Source organism: Emydura macquarii, unplaced genomic scaffold (genome assembly GCF_026122565.2).
Source record: "Emydura macquarii macquarii isolate MOO-44397 ecotype Brisbane River unplaced genomic scaffold, CSIRO-AGI_Emac_v2 contig_18, whole genome shotgun sequence".
Taxonomy (NCBI): domain Eukaryota; kingdom Metazoa; phylum Chordata; order Testudines; family Chelidae; genus Emydura; species Emydura macquarii.
In genome coordinates, this window is record NW_027130155.1 from 12,188,642 (window position 1) to 12,203,209 (window position 14,568).

General features: G+C 42.4%; 1 long non-coding RNA gene across 2 annotated transcripts; it reads right to left on the minus strand.

Annotated features, from left to right (window-relative positions):
• Positions 1 to 568: 568 nt before the first annotated feature.
• LOC137149318 (uncharacterized) lies at positions 569 to 13,870 on the minus strand. Of its 2 annotated transcripts, XR_010918764.1 has the most exons (4): positions 13,679 to 13,870; positions 3,577 to 3,715; positions 1,316 to 2,109; positions 569 to 1,042 (listed from the first exon to the last, which is right to left on the minus strand). It is a non-coding gene; the product is annotated as an uncharacterized lncRNA (long non-coding RNA). The 2 variants fall into 2 exon arrangements; XR_010918753.1 differs by lacking the exon at positions 13,679 to 13,870 and having other exon boundaries at positions 3,577 to 3,970.
• Positions 13,871 to 14,568: the final 698 nt, after the last annotated feature.

Sequence of the window (14,568 nt, forward strand, 5' to 3'; positions counted from 1 at the left end):
GGCTGATTAAAAGGTTGCTGGTGCTGTCTTTTTGGCCGTTTAGATCTCAATGAGGAAAATATTCCTAGGGTTGTTGCAGCCTGCTGCACTCAACATAATATTTGCGAATTGAAGTGGAAAAAGCTTCCCCAGGGATGGACCGCTGAGGCTGACTGGTTGGCTGACTGATTTTGAGCAGCCAGATACAAAGGCAATTAAAAGGGTGCAGCAGGAGGCTCTTTGAATCAGGAAGGCTTTGAAGGAGCATTTTGACAATGATTCTCAGTAATGTGTCTTTGTGTGCCTTGGGCCCTGCAATGTGTCTTTGTGTGCCTTTGTGTGTGCCTTTGTGTGCCAATGTGTCTTTGTGTGCCTTGGGCCCTGCAATGGTTACCTGCTGCCTTGAATTACCCCAGTGGTGCTTGCTTCCTGAGCGTTAATTGCAAGGAACAAATATTCCTACCTATAGCAACTGTGTTTCAGTCTTAGCACCGAGCGATGTATGTTTGTATGTATTTCACAAATAAAGACTCATTTAATTTCAAAGACTTATGTTTAATAACAGAATCAAACACAAACTTTTGGTCAACCAGGGAACTTGGCAAAGAAGAAGAGTCTCACGGTTAGGGCTGTCACAGTTGGGTTTAACTCCAGCTTTTATTGGGAAACCAGTTGCTGGGGTGGAGTGCACAGGGTACTCTGAGGGACCAGGAACATGTGAAGAGTGCGGTGGACGAGTTTGGGGAGGACATGGATGAGAGTTCTGTAGTGGCTAGAGGGATGGGTCAGGCATGGATGTGCTTAGATTGAAGGTTAATGAGGAACTTCGACATCTCTATCTGGCCCTCCAGAAGCTTTATTATCTGCTCCTGCCCCTGTGTCCTTTCCTGGCTATCCAGCCTGAGTCTCTCATTGATTGTCTGTCTCAATGCTCTTGTTTCGCTGTGTTCTGCATTTCTTGACTGCAGTACTTCATGAAACATATCCTTATTCCTCCTGGGTCTGCTCCTTATCTAATGGAGGTGCTTCACTGGTATGAAGGAGTGGGTCCTCAAGGGCACATCTAGAGAAGGCAAAGTAAAACAGTGAACAAAGACAGTATTGTGAGTGCGCTTACAAATGAGAATCACAGAAGTTACACACACCTATTTCTCACTGTCCCTTGGTTAGCGCACAGGTCAGTTTGAGTCCCAAATATGGTGAGTTTGTGGGGGGGTGGGCAAGGGGGACTGGGCAAGAAGGGACAAACGGTGGTTTGCAAAGGGGGTTACTATAAGCATCAGTGGAAATTATTCTGAATATTTGTAGCTTTTTACACAGGATAGGGTAATCAAACCTGATATCTCACTCCCAAGGATAATCCAAAATGCAAGAGTGCATCTCTTGCATGTGTGTGGCTTCAGACCACCTCCATATGCCACCTGCCTGTGTGACATTCTGGTCCCTGAACAAATAATATCCAGGTGGCACAGCGAAGTTTCCTACAGCAGGGGGAGAAAGAAGGCAGCTCTGTCAAGGAATCTTCGGCAGAGGATTGCAGAATACCTACAGGAAAGTTTCCTGGAGATCTCTATGGAGGATTCCCGGGTGATCCCCATGTACATTAACAAGCTTTTCTTCTGTGGCCCCACTGCGTAGATGGACAGGCTCTGTTCTTAATTTCTGTCTGTTATTGCTCCTGTACCATATAACGAGCTCAATCTCCTCTCATCATGCAGCATCAAAGCAAAATGAGCACTTACAGGAGCTCCCCTCTCCTGCATTCTGTGCACCAGAGCTGGAGTACTGGGACAGGCTAGATTCTTCCAGAGTGGAAAAGACTCGCTGTGCCACCGGACGACCCTGCTATGTGCTTCATGTCATTCTCCTGCTCCACTTCCTTTTCCATCATTTCCTCATCAGGGTTGAATGCTCCTGTTCCCTATGGCATACTTCCTGCTTCGTGGACCAGTTAATCAGTGTCTCTTCCTGTTGAAGAGCCTAATCCTCCTGTGCCTTTGAGGAACACAAACTTCTCCTGGTTCTGCTGATAAGCGCTACTCCAAGGTCTTCCTCCATCTGCCTCTGCTTACTGTGGGTGCTGCTCTTGCCCTCCTGGTGGAATGGTTTCCCTCTTGGGAGCTGAAGGTCCTGGCAATTCAGAGACAAAGGTATCATTATTTCTATATTTTTTTCTTTGGAAGAAGCCACGTGACATGACATATACTGTAGGTAGCCTAAGTTTTCATACTTTTCAGCATTCCAGGAATGAAACTGTTAGGCTACCCTTGGTTCTCAGACAACTTTTGCAGCCCATGAAGAAGGAGCTGAGGCTCCTAATGGTAAGATAAATGTACTCATATTTTTTAAAAGTTAAGCTTTTTGTTGTGTCTCAGAAGGGAATGCAGGGTAGAGAGTGGCCATTCCTTCCAGGGGCTGCCAGTTTGCAATGTCTTCTTTAGACATTTGGAGAACACAGAAGTTTCCTACAACTGTCCCAACCAGGACCTTTTTAAATGCATTCTCTCCCTTTCTCCAGTCTGCATTGCCCCAGGACTGTTGCCACTTAGGTGCTGGCTGAGAAGGCACAGTCACAGGAACATAGTAATTGCTCATTAATAATTTGTTTCTCAACATAGTGTCTGCCACATGCATAATAATGGTTCATCGGAAATCAATAAAATTTTTGATTTATAGCCATGTCTTGCTTAAGGACCTTTGGGTTGAAGCGGAGTTGGGGCTGGGCTTAAAATCAGGTATAGAGCACCAGAGCAAGAGGGGATATAGGCAGGGAGTGTGAGGGGTCCATTGTAACTTAGTAGCCTTGGGTCCTGGTTTCTGCCACAGCTTGGGCTCCTGCTTGGTTTTGTCGGACTCCGACCACCCATTGATCAGTGCCCATGTGTGATCAGGGGGAGGGGCAACTGCTCTCAGAGCAGGATCCATTTTCACCCATATTGATCAAGAGTGCAGCAGAAAGCTGTTCTGATGTGGTCAGCATAGCTTGCTACTACTAGTGAAAGCGGTAAGGGAGAGGGGAGGGACCTTTATAGGATGGATAAGGGTCATGAGGAAAAAAGAATTCAGTGCATTGTAGGACTGTGGGTGGAGGACTATTGAAACTTGAGACCTGGTACACCACATTGCACAGTGGCACGGGTATAGGGCCATGCCAAAGCCCAAGGCATGTACTTACCCACACCCCTCAGGTGTGCAACTTACTTGCCCTCTACTTGCCTTCAGTAAATGAGAAATGTGTCTCAATGTAGTCTGAACTCTAATATTTTTCATAGGGTTCCATGATAAGATTTCCAATTAGGAGCAAGTTCATTTTGCATCCTCTGCTCCCCCAGATTCTGTCCCTTCCCAGTGAGGAATGCACTGGCATAGAAAGGTACCAAACCTGTTATATACCTTTGGTGAAAAATAAACAACCCCCTTCAGCTCCGCTGATGCTGGTGCCCATTCTTGTTTGATTGGAGAGAATATTGTCACTCCAATTAGAATATAGAGGCTCCTGTGCTGTGATTTTTAGATGAAGCAGTACAGCTGCTCTTTGCAGGCACTCTAACACATTGGCAACTATTCTAATTCTTTGAGTCCCAAGCAGTCTAGTACCTTTTAGCCTGTAAAACACGCATCTTTATTTGGCCTGATGCATGTTTAGTCTGTGTCTTCTTGGCAAAAGTACTTCATCGAGGGTGTCCACCACATTGACACTCAAGTGTTGTCTTTACTTGCCATCTGTCTGGACTGACTAGGAAAAACAGCAAAGTGGACCTTGTTTAGAAAAAATATAAGCAGTTTACTTGACACAAAGAATATTAAAGATGTATGTAAAGCAGCTGGGTCCAGAGTGGGAGGTACAGGGGAAAATTCTGTTTTACAAAGATATTTTTTTCTTGCTCATTCAGTACATAAATCTCATTTTGTTCTTATTTTGTTTTGTCTTGGAAAAAGTTACTAATTATTTGTAATGGAAATTTGTTTCCAGTCTCATTTGTTTTATTTATGTTTTTGCACAGTACAGTAGTTGTGCCATTTTAAGTGTATAGTCTACATAAAAACTCAGTTCTGCAGAAGCTTAGTATTCACAGTGCACAGCACTTAGCAGTATGTGTGTACAGGACTGGGCTTAAAACTTGATACGTTTTTCTTAGGCTTTGATTCAGCAAAGCATATGCTTAAAAGTTAAAGTTAAGTGCTATAATGTAATGGTGCCTTATAGTTTCTATCTTTGGTTGTACATGTTCTAGAGATTTGCAGTTTATTTCTCTTGTGCGTTGTCTTGTTTGTGAAAAATCCACTAGACATAGCTTGGATTGGCAATGAAATCCTGTTCACAATAACTGTATTTGAATGTACACATGATGCTTTTTCCTCCAGCTGGGTGAACTGCTCATCTCCACCCTTGGAAATACTCAGAATCAGCCTTGATTAGAGTGAATTGTCCAAAAATGCCTTTTGCAATTAAATTTACTTTCTCCCTTGATTGGCTAAGCCTATCCCATGGTGAGCATGCATCTCAGCAAAAGCCTTTGTTACATGGTTTCTGAAAGAAGCGGGCCTGAATTTTAGTAGAACTGTCTGATCAAATTGTTGAACCACAACCTTACTTGTATATGCACATTAAGGCTCTATCACAAGAAAACAAAATGGTGACCACTTTAAAAGGTTTTTTTGAAACTTCAGGGCCCATGAGCCCCTACAAACAGGTTCTCACACTCTTGTTCATGAACTTCTTGCAAACCGAATTGGGAAGGTTTTGCACTGTTCTTATGTTTTCCCCTCTAAGAGTCAATCCTCCAGTGGCCCCACTGATTGTTTGACAGGCTTTCTGGTTCTGATATACTTTACAAAAATTGCTGTTAGTTTTTGAGTCTTTTGCTAGTTGCTGTTCAAATTCTTTTTTGGCCTGCCTAATTATATTTCAACACTCGACTTTCCAAGAGTTTGTTATGCTCCTTTCTATTTTCCTCAGTAGGTTTTGACTTCCAGTTTTATGGGATTCCTTTTTGCCTCTAACCACCTCTTTGATTCTGTTTAACCATAGTGGCATTTTTTGGTCCTCCTACCTTTTTTTTATTTGGGACATAGGTAAAGTTTGAGCCTCTGTTACGGTGTTTTTAAAAAGTTTCCATGCAGCTTGCAGGCATTTCACTCTTGTTATTGTTCCTTTTAATTTCTCTTTAACTAGCCTCCTCATTTTTGTGTAGTTCCCCTTTTTGAAGCTAAATGCTACAGTGGTGAGTTTCTTTGGTATTCCCTCCCCGCTCCCTCCCAAAAGATTTTAAATTTAATTACATTATGATCACTATTACCAACCAGTTCAGCTATATTCACCCCTTTGACCAGATCCTGTGCTTCACTTAGGACTAAACCAAGAACTGCCTCTCCCCTTGTGGGTTCCAGGACTAGCTGCTCCAAGAGCCAATCGTTAATGGTGTCTAGAAATTTTATCTCTGTATCCCATCCTGAAGTGAAATGTTCCCACCAATACAGGGGTAGTTGAAATCCCCCATTATTATTGGGTTTTCTGTTTTTATAGCCTCTCTAATCACTTTGAGCATTCCACAGTCACTGTCACCATCCTGGTCAGGTGGTCAGTAATGTATTCCGACTGCTGTAGTCTTAGTATTCAAGCACCGAGTTTCTATGCATAGATATTCTATAGCACAGCCTGATTAATTTAACATTTTTACAGTATTTGACTCCATGCTTTCTTTCACACATAGTACCACTCCCCCACCAGTATGACCTACTCTGTCAGTCTTATATAGCTGTACTCTGGAATTATCATGTCCCATTGATTATCATTGTTCCAAGTTTCTGTGATACCTGTTATATCAATATACTCATTTAATACCAGGCACCCAAGTCCATCCACCTTAGTGTTTAGACTTCTAGTATTTGGAAAGAACTTATAAAATGTGTCAATATTTTGTTGTTTGGCTTCATGTGATGTAATTGAATGGGACTCTTTTTTGTTTGACTGTTTCTCTTCAGCTCCTACCTTGTTCTTAGCAACTTCTATCCTCTCCTCTTTACTAGGATATAGAGTATCCCCTCTAATAAATCCTTCCCTAAGGGATGACTCTGTCTGAACCATATGTTCCTCTGCACCTGCCAGCTTTCCCTCAGCCCTTAGTTTAAAAACTTCTCTATTCCCTCTTTTATTTTACATGCCAGCAATCTGGTTCTGTTTTGGTTTAGGTGGAGCCCATCCTTTCTGTAGAGGCTCCTCCTTTCCTAAAAGATTCCCTAGTTTCTAATTAACCCACATCTCTCTTCCAAACACTATCATCTCATCCACTCATTGAGACCCCGCAGTTCTGCCTTTCTAACTGGCCCTGTGTGTGAAACTGGCGAATGCCACCATGGAGGCTCTAGACTTTAATCTGTAAGAGCCTAAATTTGGCCTCCAGGACCCCTTTCCTTCCTTTCCCTATGTCAGTGGTACATAAACATACCACAACCACCAGCTCCTCCCTAGCACTGCACATAAGTCTCTCTGGGTTTCTCGAGGGGTCCACAACCTTTGCACCTGACAAACAATTCACCATGAGGTTCTCCCAGTCATCACAGAGCCAGCTATCTGTATTTCTAATAATCAAATCCCCCATTACTATTATCTGTCTCTTCCTAACAACAGGGTTTCCCTCCCCTGGAGAGAGATCCCCAGTGCGAGAGGAAATCATGACATCATCTAGAAGGAGGGTCCCAACTATCGGATCGTTTCCCTATACTCCAGCTTGATAGTCTCCTTCCCCGAGACTTTCATCCTCCTCCACAGCCCATGGAGTGTCAGACTAGGGGTGGGACCACATTATAGTGTCCCAGAAAGTCTCGTCTATGTACCTCTCTGTCTCCCTTAACTACTCCAGTTCAGCCACTCTGGTTTCAAGACACTCACTCTGAGTCTGAAGACCATGAGCTGCTTGCACCAAATGCACATATATGCCATCTGCCACTGAGACAGGGAATCAGATATGCTGCATTCAGTTTAATAAACTGGATAGCCCCTTCTCTGTTGCTGGACTTCTTCCTTTATTATTTTTACTCTTGTATGGATTTTTTGTTTTGGTTTGTTCTTTGCGGATGATTTTTTTTCTTTTTTTTTTTTTTGCAGGAAGGAGGTTCATTGGCCCAAGTTTTGAGAATATTTGTTAGGTGTATCTGTCTCTTACAGACCTCTAAATTCCCTCACAAAACTTCCCTGTTCACTGGCTCCTCTGGTCACTTACGAGCTGGCTTTTTAAACCCCCGTTCTCCCTCAGTTAGCCCTGCCTCCTTGTCAAGGCATCCTAAAGGACTTAGGGATCAAAGGATGGCAGGCTAGAGCCTCATTAGGAAAGTGTCAGCCTTGTCTAGCAGGCATCTAGGTTCAGCGCACAGGCCCCCAAACAGATCACACTAGAAACTTCAGTCAAAAAGGTACATAGCAAGCAAGCCAGCACACAACAAACAAACTGACAGACAGCCAACTCACTAACGGTCACGTAGTTGTTCATCCTTCATCTGGAGAAGTGCTTTTCAAAATTCCCCTATTTGCTGCTCCTTTTTGCTATCTTATTTATTGCAGGACACTAGTTCGCTCTGGTTGTGCATGTTTAACAATATTATTAGAACCTCTCATAGCACATCAGGAATTAAGATAAAATATGGATGTCTATATCTAACTTCAGATTCCCACGCTTGAAAATTTTGAATGATGGGGTACATTTTTAAAGGGCTGAGGTCCACCTTCTCCTTTTTGATCAGAACAAATTGTGCCAGCAAAAGATCAACTGAGTATGTAAATCTAAGTACTTTCACCATCTGTTAGACGCACAAGTACTCAGAATTGCACTTGCATGTAAATTGTGGGTCTAAATTGTTCTTGCAATGCCTTGGTGGCTGCATTGGTGGGGTGAATTTTGTGGGTGCAAATTGGACCCTCCAGAAATGCATCTGTTTTGATATTTGCTAATAAATAGTTTTCCCTGAAATTAGATTAGCATATAATTGCCTTTCTCCATATTGTTTGCCTTGCATCATCTCTTTTGCGTGACATGTTTACTTTGTCTCATCTCTTGTGTGGCATGTTTACATTTTACTGAGTTTCAAAGATTGTCTGCTAGGCTGGATGATTCATGTTTTTGTTGGATCTCTTAGCTTGATTTACTGTTTTTATTACTGTGTTTTGAGTTTTAATTTAGAAGTTTTTATTCTGATCTTCCTTCTTTAAAATTATAACTTTTAGTGCATAATATTTTAAATAATGAGTCAGATGCTTTTGCAGATAATGAGGCTAATTTATTGAGGAATTTAGCACACAGGCACTCGGCTTGATTTTTCATTATGTTTTGCTAGTTTTATGTGCTGTAGCTCACTGATATCAATGGAGATATACTGGTGTAAAATTGGTGTAGCAGAGTGGGAAATTAGTCCCTTAATTGATGCACCTTAGGTGGATATAAGATCTCTCACAAATATGCTAGTGTGGGCATGTGTATTTAAAACACTGACACAATGCATTTTGTGAGCCAGGTCCTCATCTGGCAAAGCATAAATTGGCATAGCTCTCATGCAATTACATTGATTTACCACAGCAAAGGATCTGGCCCTGTATATTTTCATATTTACACATAATTAGATTCATAGAAGAATTTGCAGAGGTCTATGTATGCAACTGGATTAATGTTATTGACCATTGAACAATTATTATAACAACTCTACCCTTTTAAAGAAGGTGTTGATTGATATCAACAAAATATAATGGATAAACTAGATTTGATGACATGGAATGAGACTCTGGATTCTTTACAACAATAAAAGAAATACCACAAAGAAGCAAACCAGACCAAACTAGATAAATACAAAAGGCATGATTTATTAAAGGGGTAATCATGTGTGCCAAGAGCTTTCGTTTCAAAGCAGAGACAAATGAGCTTCTTCCTACATGTTCTTTTGAAGAAAGAACTTGATCTCCCATTGAAAGTTTATCAACAAAGTGAGTCTCTTCATGCATCCTCAGAGGAATATTTCTCTTTCTTTTTAAACTAATTATGGGTAAACTTAGTGCTTAGCAAAGTAAAGGGATAATATTGTTTTCTATACCCAGATAGCGTGGGCGGATGTGGTACAAAGGATTGTCACAAGGCTGCCAATGACCTCTGTTCTGACCTGCAAGGGCTATGCTATTCTAATCCCTAATTTGAGCAGAGATGATAACTATGCTGAAAACTAAAATGAGAACAACAAATTTTGTATTAAATTCCACAGAACTAAGCCATACTTGAAAAGGAATGAGGTAGGGAGAGGAAGACTCTTGTGGTTAAGGCCCAGGTTCTGTTCCTTGCTTTGCCTCAGACTTTCCATATAACCTTGAATAAGTCACCTAGTCTCTCTGGGTATATCAGGAGAGTGGGTCATAGGCAGTCAAGCCTAGTGGTCAGAGCAGGAATCAGAACTGGCCTATGAGAATAATCAGGGAAGGCAGGAGTTGGGTAGTTCCAAGGTAGAAGCAAGGCTGGAAAAGGACTGGGGTGGAGGCTGGAGCAGTGCAGGAGAAAGGCTGGTTCCAAGACAGAAACAAGGCTGAGTGTAGAGCTTGGAGCAAAGCAAGCACAGGAAGGCAGAGAATCCACAGATATGTGCACTGAGCAGCCATTGATCCTCTCCAGCTGCTGTGGTCCACCTGAACTCATTGACTGCCTGACAACTAGGCAGGCACAGTCGCAGGTCCTCATTCCTGACAGTGACTCCATTTCCCATCTGTAAAATGTGGATAATAGTACTGCCCTATCTCACAGGGTGTTATGAGGATAAATTTAATAATTTTTTCGAGGCTCTTAGTTATTACAGTGATGATAAACACCACAGACAAGCCTATAAATAAATATTGTAATATGTTTAGGAGACGGCAGTCTCACCTGGGGTTAGCTAAAAGGTTTGGCTCAGAATATACAGTAGCCAATCCATTGCCCCCTTTCCATAATCTCCCAGGGATGATCTGCCATTATACATAGCGTGATCATTAACAAAGCAGGCACAGTCAGACAGAGATAGCAGTGTGTCGATATATATCCTGGTGAAAAAGAAACTTGGCACATTTATGGTAAAGAAAGCTGGTCCATGAAATAAAAGCTGCGCACTGCGGCAGACATATGCATATTGCTGCCTGTACCCATGCTCTCACATGATAAGGATTAATTTACGACTGCACATTCTAGACACAAACAAGAGCTTGCATTTCTTTTTCTCCCCCTGCTTGGGATTCTTCCCCTGATATTCTGAAGGCCGCATGTCACAGAAACCTTTCTTCTAGCTGAGGAGAACTAGATGGGATATTTTTCTGAACTATCAATGCCATTCTTTATGTTGGTGGAGGCTTCTCTATTTAATTATATGAGGCTGTCATGGGGTACATATAACTCATACTGTCTCAGATGCTAATGGATTAATGGGGAAACTGACTGCTTGCTCAGCTGAGGCAGACTGGTGGCCTCATAAGTTGTGGAAAGTAGAGTAGACAGGTAGGATGGCTACTAGAGAAGCTGAGAAGCCACTGGGAGCAGGAGTCTTCAGCAGCAGACTGGTCAGAAGTCCTCCAGGAAGAGAAACCCCAGATTGTGACGGTGAGGAACCTCCTGCAAGAGCGGCACGGTGGGAAGCAGGCCAGGGAAATAATGAAGGGCTGGGAGAAAATGGTGCTAACCATTTTATACAGGGTCCCTGGCCTTGTACCCAGAGGAATGGATGGGCTTGGGTTCTCATACTGAAGCCAACAAGGAGGCTTATTAAGGCCTTGAATAAAAGTGAGGCATATTTGAGGAGGCCAGAGATGGTTTGCCCTTCATCTAGAGGAAAATTGAGATAGAGTTGTTGCCTCTTTCCTGGTTTCACTGCAAAGGGGCGCCAAAGATCTAAAGGTGATCTTTGACAGAGGTCTTTTTTCTCCAAGGCCTGGGGTCAAAAGCCTCTTCAACCTGGAGAGTGAGAGACTGAAACCAGGTTTAAATATTGCCTGTCCTTAGCATCAGGACAGTATAATTTTGGAGTTAAGGCCCACACTGGGAATGAAGAAGGAAGAATCATTTGCCTGAGAGGTTGATTTCTAAAAACTGGCAGCTGTGTGCAACTTGCTCATAGGTTAAGAATGTTGTAATTTGTCCTGATGAGGTGTATTATTGGGTAGCAAAGGTGACTGTTGGCCAAACGGTGTAGTGGGTTACTGTAGTATCCTTGTGCTCTACGTGTACTTATTAATTAAGGGGTACTCATCAAAGTGCTTCTGAGTACTGCGATGTAACTGTTAAATGACATCCTGCTGGTGCTCTTGAGGCCTTTGAGACTTCTTTAGGAATACATACACAAACTCATTACTTATGACTACTCTTGAAGATGCTCCTGTGATGATTTGTGAATATGTACAATTTATGAATTCTGTGTGAGATTATGAACCCCACTGCGTCTGTGTCAGGCTACAAACTCTGTTTTGAATGTGTAGCCTTTGGCTTTCTCCATGATCTGTTTGCCTACATGTTGGGTTGAAATTTCAAAGGCTGATGGCAAAAAAACCAAAAAAACCCAACAACAATAGAGGGTAGCTGACATTAAGTAACCAATTGTTGGAAATCTAGTCACTTTAGACAAAAAACTAGAGCCTGTCCAGAAGAACTGGTTTAGCAGGAAGAGGTTACCTTGGCAACAAAGTAATCTGGCAGGGTCTGTGCTTATGGGGAAGCAGACAAGGGTATCACATGACACATGGGCAAAAGGCCTTTAAAGAGCAGCAGCTGGTCTGCTCAGGGGTCATTGTCCTCTAGTCCATGAGGGAGAAACAACCCCCCCAGCAGGTGATGCTGTATGAAGCACTGGACTCCCTGCCTTTCTAGACCCAAGGAAGAGTGAGCTAAAAAATGAGGGATATTGTGGTTTCAAAGGTTTGTTGTTTTATATGATTTGTGCTTTACGTGGTTAAGTATAAAAGAGCATAAAGGTGTTAGACTGCCCAAAGTGTGTGTGTTGATTGTTTCACAACTGTGGTGTGCCCCTGAGAGAGTTAAATTGTAAACCAGAAGCTTCATGCCTTTGCGAGAGCGATGTGTTTAAGTAACTGGGGTGTCTTGGGGGAAGGGTCAGTGGTGGTCCTGGGGCCTAGTGCAGGTGGGCTGAGGAGCCTCATTTCCCAGAAGTGGTAGCAACCTAAATGTCTGTGTCCAGGAAATCTGCCAAAGAGGCCAACGCAGGAACAAATGCTGCAGCCTGCGGAGGTTACAGAAGTTTAACACACACCCAGAGATCCAGAGCACAAAGGTTTGGATTCCTCTCACAACAGTCTGACTGCATGGCCATGGCCAGCTGGTGGGGGCTCACTAGAACCTGTAACAGCTCCTTAATAATCTGTCCTGTTTGCAAGGAATTCCCCATGCTGCTGCTTTGGAGCCTTGTAGTGGTATATACAATGTACAACCTGGGGAGGGCAGGCAGAACATTTTTGAACAAAACATTTTCCCATTTGTAATAAGGCTTTATTGAAGTTAACATTTTCTGTGGGAAAAGATTAATATTTTTGGCAGAATTTTCTGCCAGGAAAATTTAAACAAAACATTTCACTTCAGGTCAAATTGACATTAATCTCTGAATCCTGGAGCTTCTGTCTCATTCACCTGTTACATTTGACTACAAAATGTTTTAATAGAAAAGAATCAGCCAAACATCAAAAAGTCAAGCTTTGAATGACAGAATTATCCTACAGTAATTTTATTTCATTTTTTCAGTTATCACAAAAATTATATGTAAAGAAGCTTATTACAATGTCCATTATATCATGTCAACATATCAAATAACAAATCAGAGAAAAAAGAAATGCCAGCAAAACTTTTAATCAGTGAGACGGGGATGATTATAAGAGCGGATCTAACTAGCACATTACTTCTGGGAACTTTAGGGAATGCAGGGGTAGTTTGCACACTACAACACAAAGGCTGGCTAATGCAGGTGGTGAGTAGGCCTGTTTGATGGTTAACACTGCAGAGCATGCTAGGAGGGGCTGCAGTTGTAGCTGGCCTGGAGCTGAGGGCCCAAAGGAAAAGTGGAGGAAGGGAATGGAAGGTCCTTGTGTGTCTCTACTTCCTCTTGATCTTTTGTGCAAAAGCCAGTCACAATCTAGCCCCAAAACCCTATTAGTTAGAAGCTGAGAGGGCTCCCTATGAATTTTTGGAGAGTTAGCCTACTTCTCATCCATTGTTCCCACCTCAGCTTCAATATCCAGCTGTGATTTCTTGCTGTGACCTATCAAAATTCCATGATGCTTTGTAGCCACAAAAAATTGTGGCATTTGGTGACATGACAAGAAACTGCAGCTGATTTTGAATGCTGATAGTGGTGTGTGGGGTGAGACTTTGAGCTGACATGATAACTGTGGGTCCTGGAGAGTGAGCTGGGTGGGGTGCTGTGCGCTCATGAGGGGCCCTGAGCATTGGGATTTAGTCAATGGACTGGGTGTAAGCTGCTAGAGTCACTCTATGCCTGTGTGCACATGCTGGATGGTGATTCTTATCCCTTCCTCCAGTCTCATATGTATAGTGTGGTGTCATTGGGCTGCAAGCTGAGATGGCTGGAGTTCAATGCACATTAGTCAAACCTTTCTATCCCAGACACAGCCTACACCAGATAGAGGTTGAGTGGGGATTGAGGAAATGGTCCACTAGCATTTAACTGGATTCCTACTCACCTGTCCACCTTCCTCTTGGAACAGGGGATAACTTGCTTCCTGGTCACACTATCAGAGAGACATTTGTCACAAATGTTTCTTACAGTGGAGATAATAACAGTTTCCTTTTTGCTCATCAAAAAAGCAGAGAATATTTAGTTGTTTCGGCATCAGGTCTGTGCATAAGTATATGCTGATGTCTCAGAGGACCAGAATACTTTGGTGGAAATTTTCGAAAGCATTAATCTCCTCCTCCCTTGACAGCCACAATCGTTTCTGCCACTCACATGCTAGTAACATGAGATCTTAAAGAAGGAATCTTCAGAGAAGCCAAATTGCAGGTAAATGAGAAACTGAGACAAAGGTCCCACAGCAATTCAGTGACAGAGCCAGGGAGAGATTCAGACAATCCAATTCTTGTGCTTTAATCGTTAGAAAAAGTTATCTTCCAAGATCTACACAGACTGCTATGATTTTAACTCTTAGTTTTTTAGAGAGAATTCCAGAGAGAGCTTCTAAGAATCATGACTAATTCCAATGTGTTTTATTTGCACATTAAAATACTTAAATTAGGAGCTTTACTTTTTCCAGAGTTCTGTTCACAGGAGCGCTTGGTGGTAAGAGAACTGCCTCCTAGTCCCTTCCCTTACTTTCCAAAAGAAATATGTGAATGAGGAAACAATGTCTAAAGAGGATATGTGAATTGCCTGCAGTACTTAAAGGGTCCCAACCCTAAGGAGGGAGAGGAATTTCTTATGTTGGCTGAAGGACATATTACTTGCAGTAAAAGGATGAAATTGAGCAAAAGCAGATTTAGGCTGAATATCAGGAAACATTTCCTAACTCAGTGAGGTCAACTGGAACGTAGAATAATATATTTAGGAAACTGGTGGAAACCCCTTTGCTTGAAT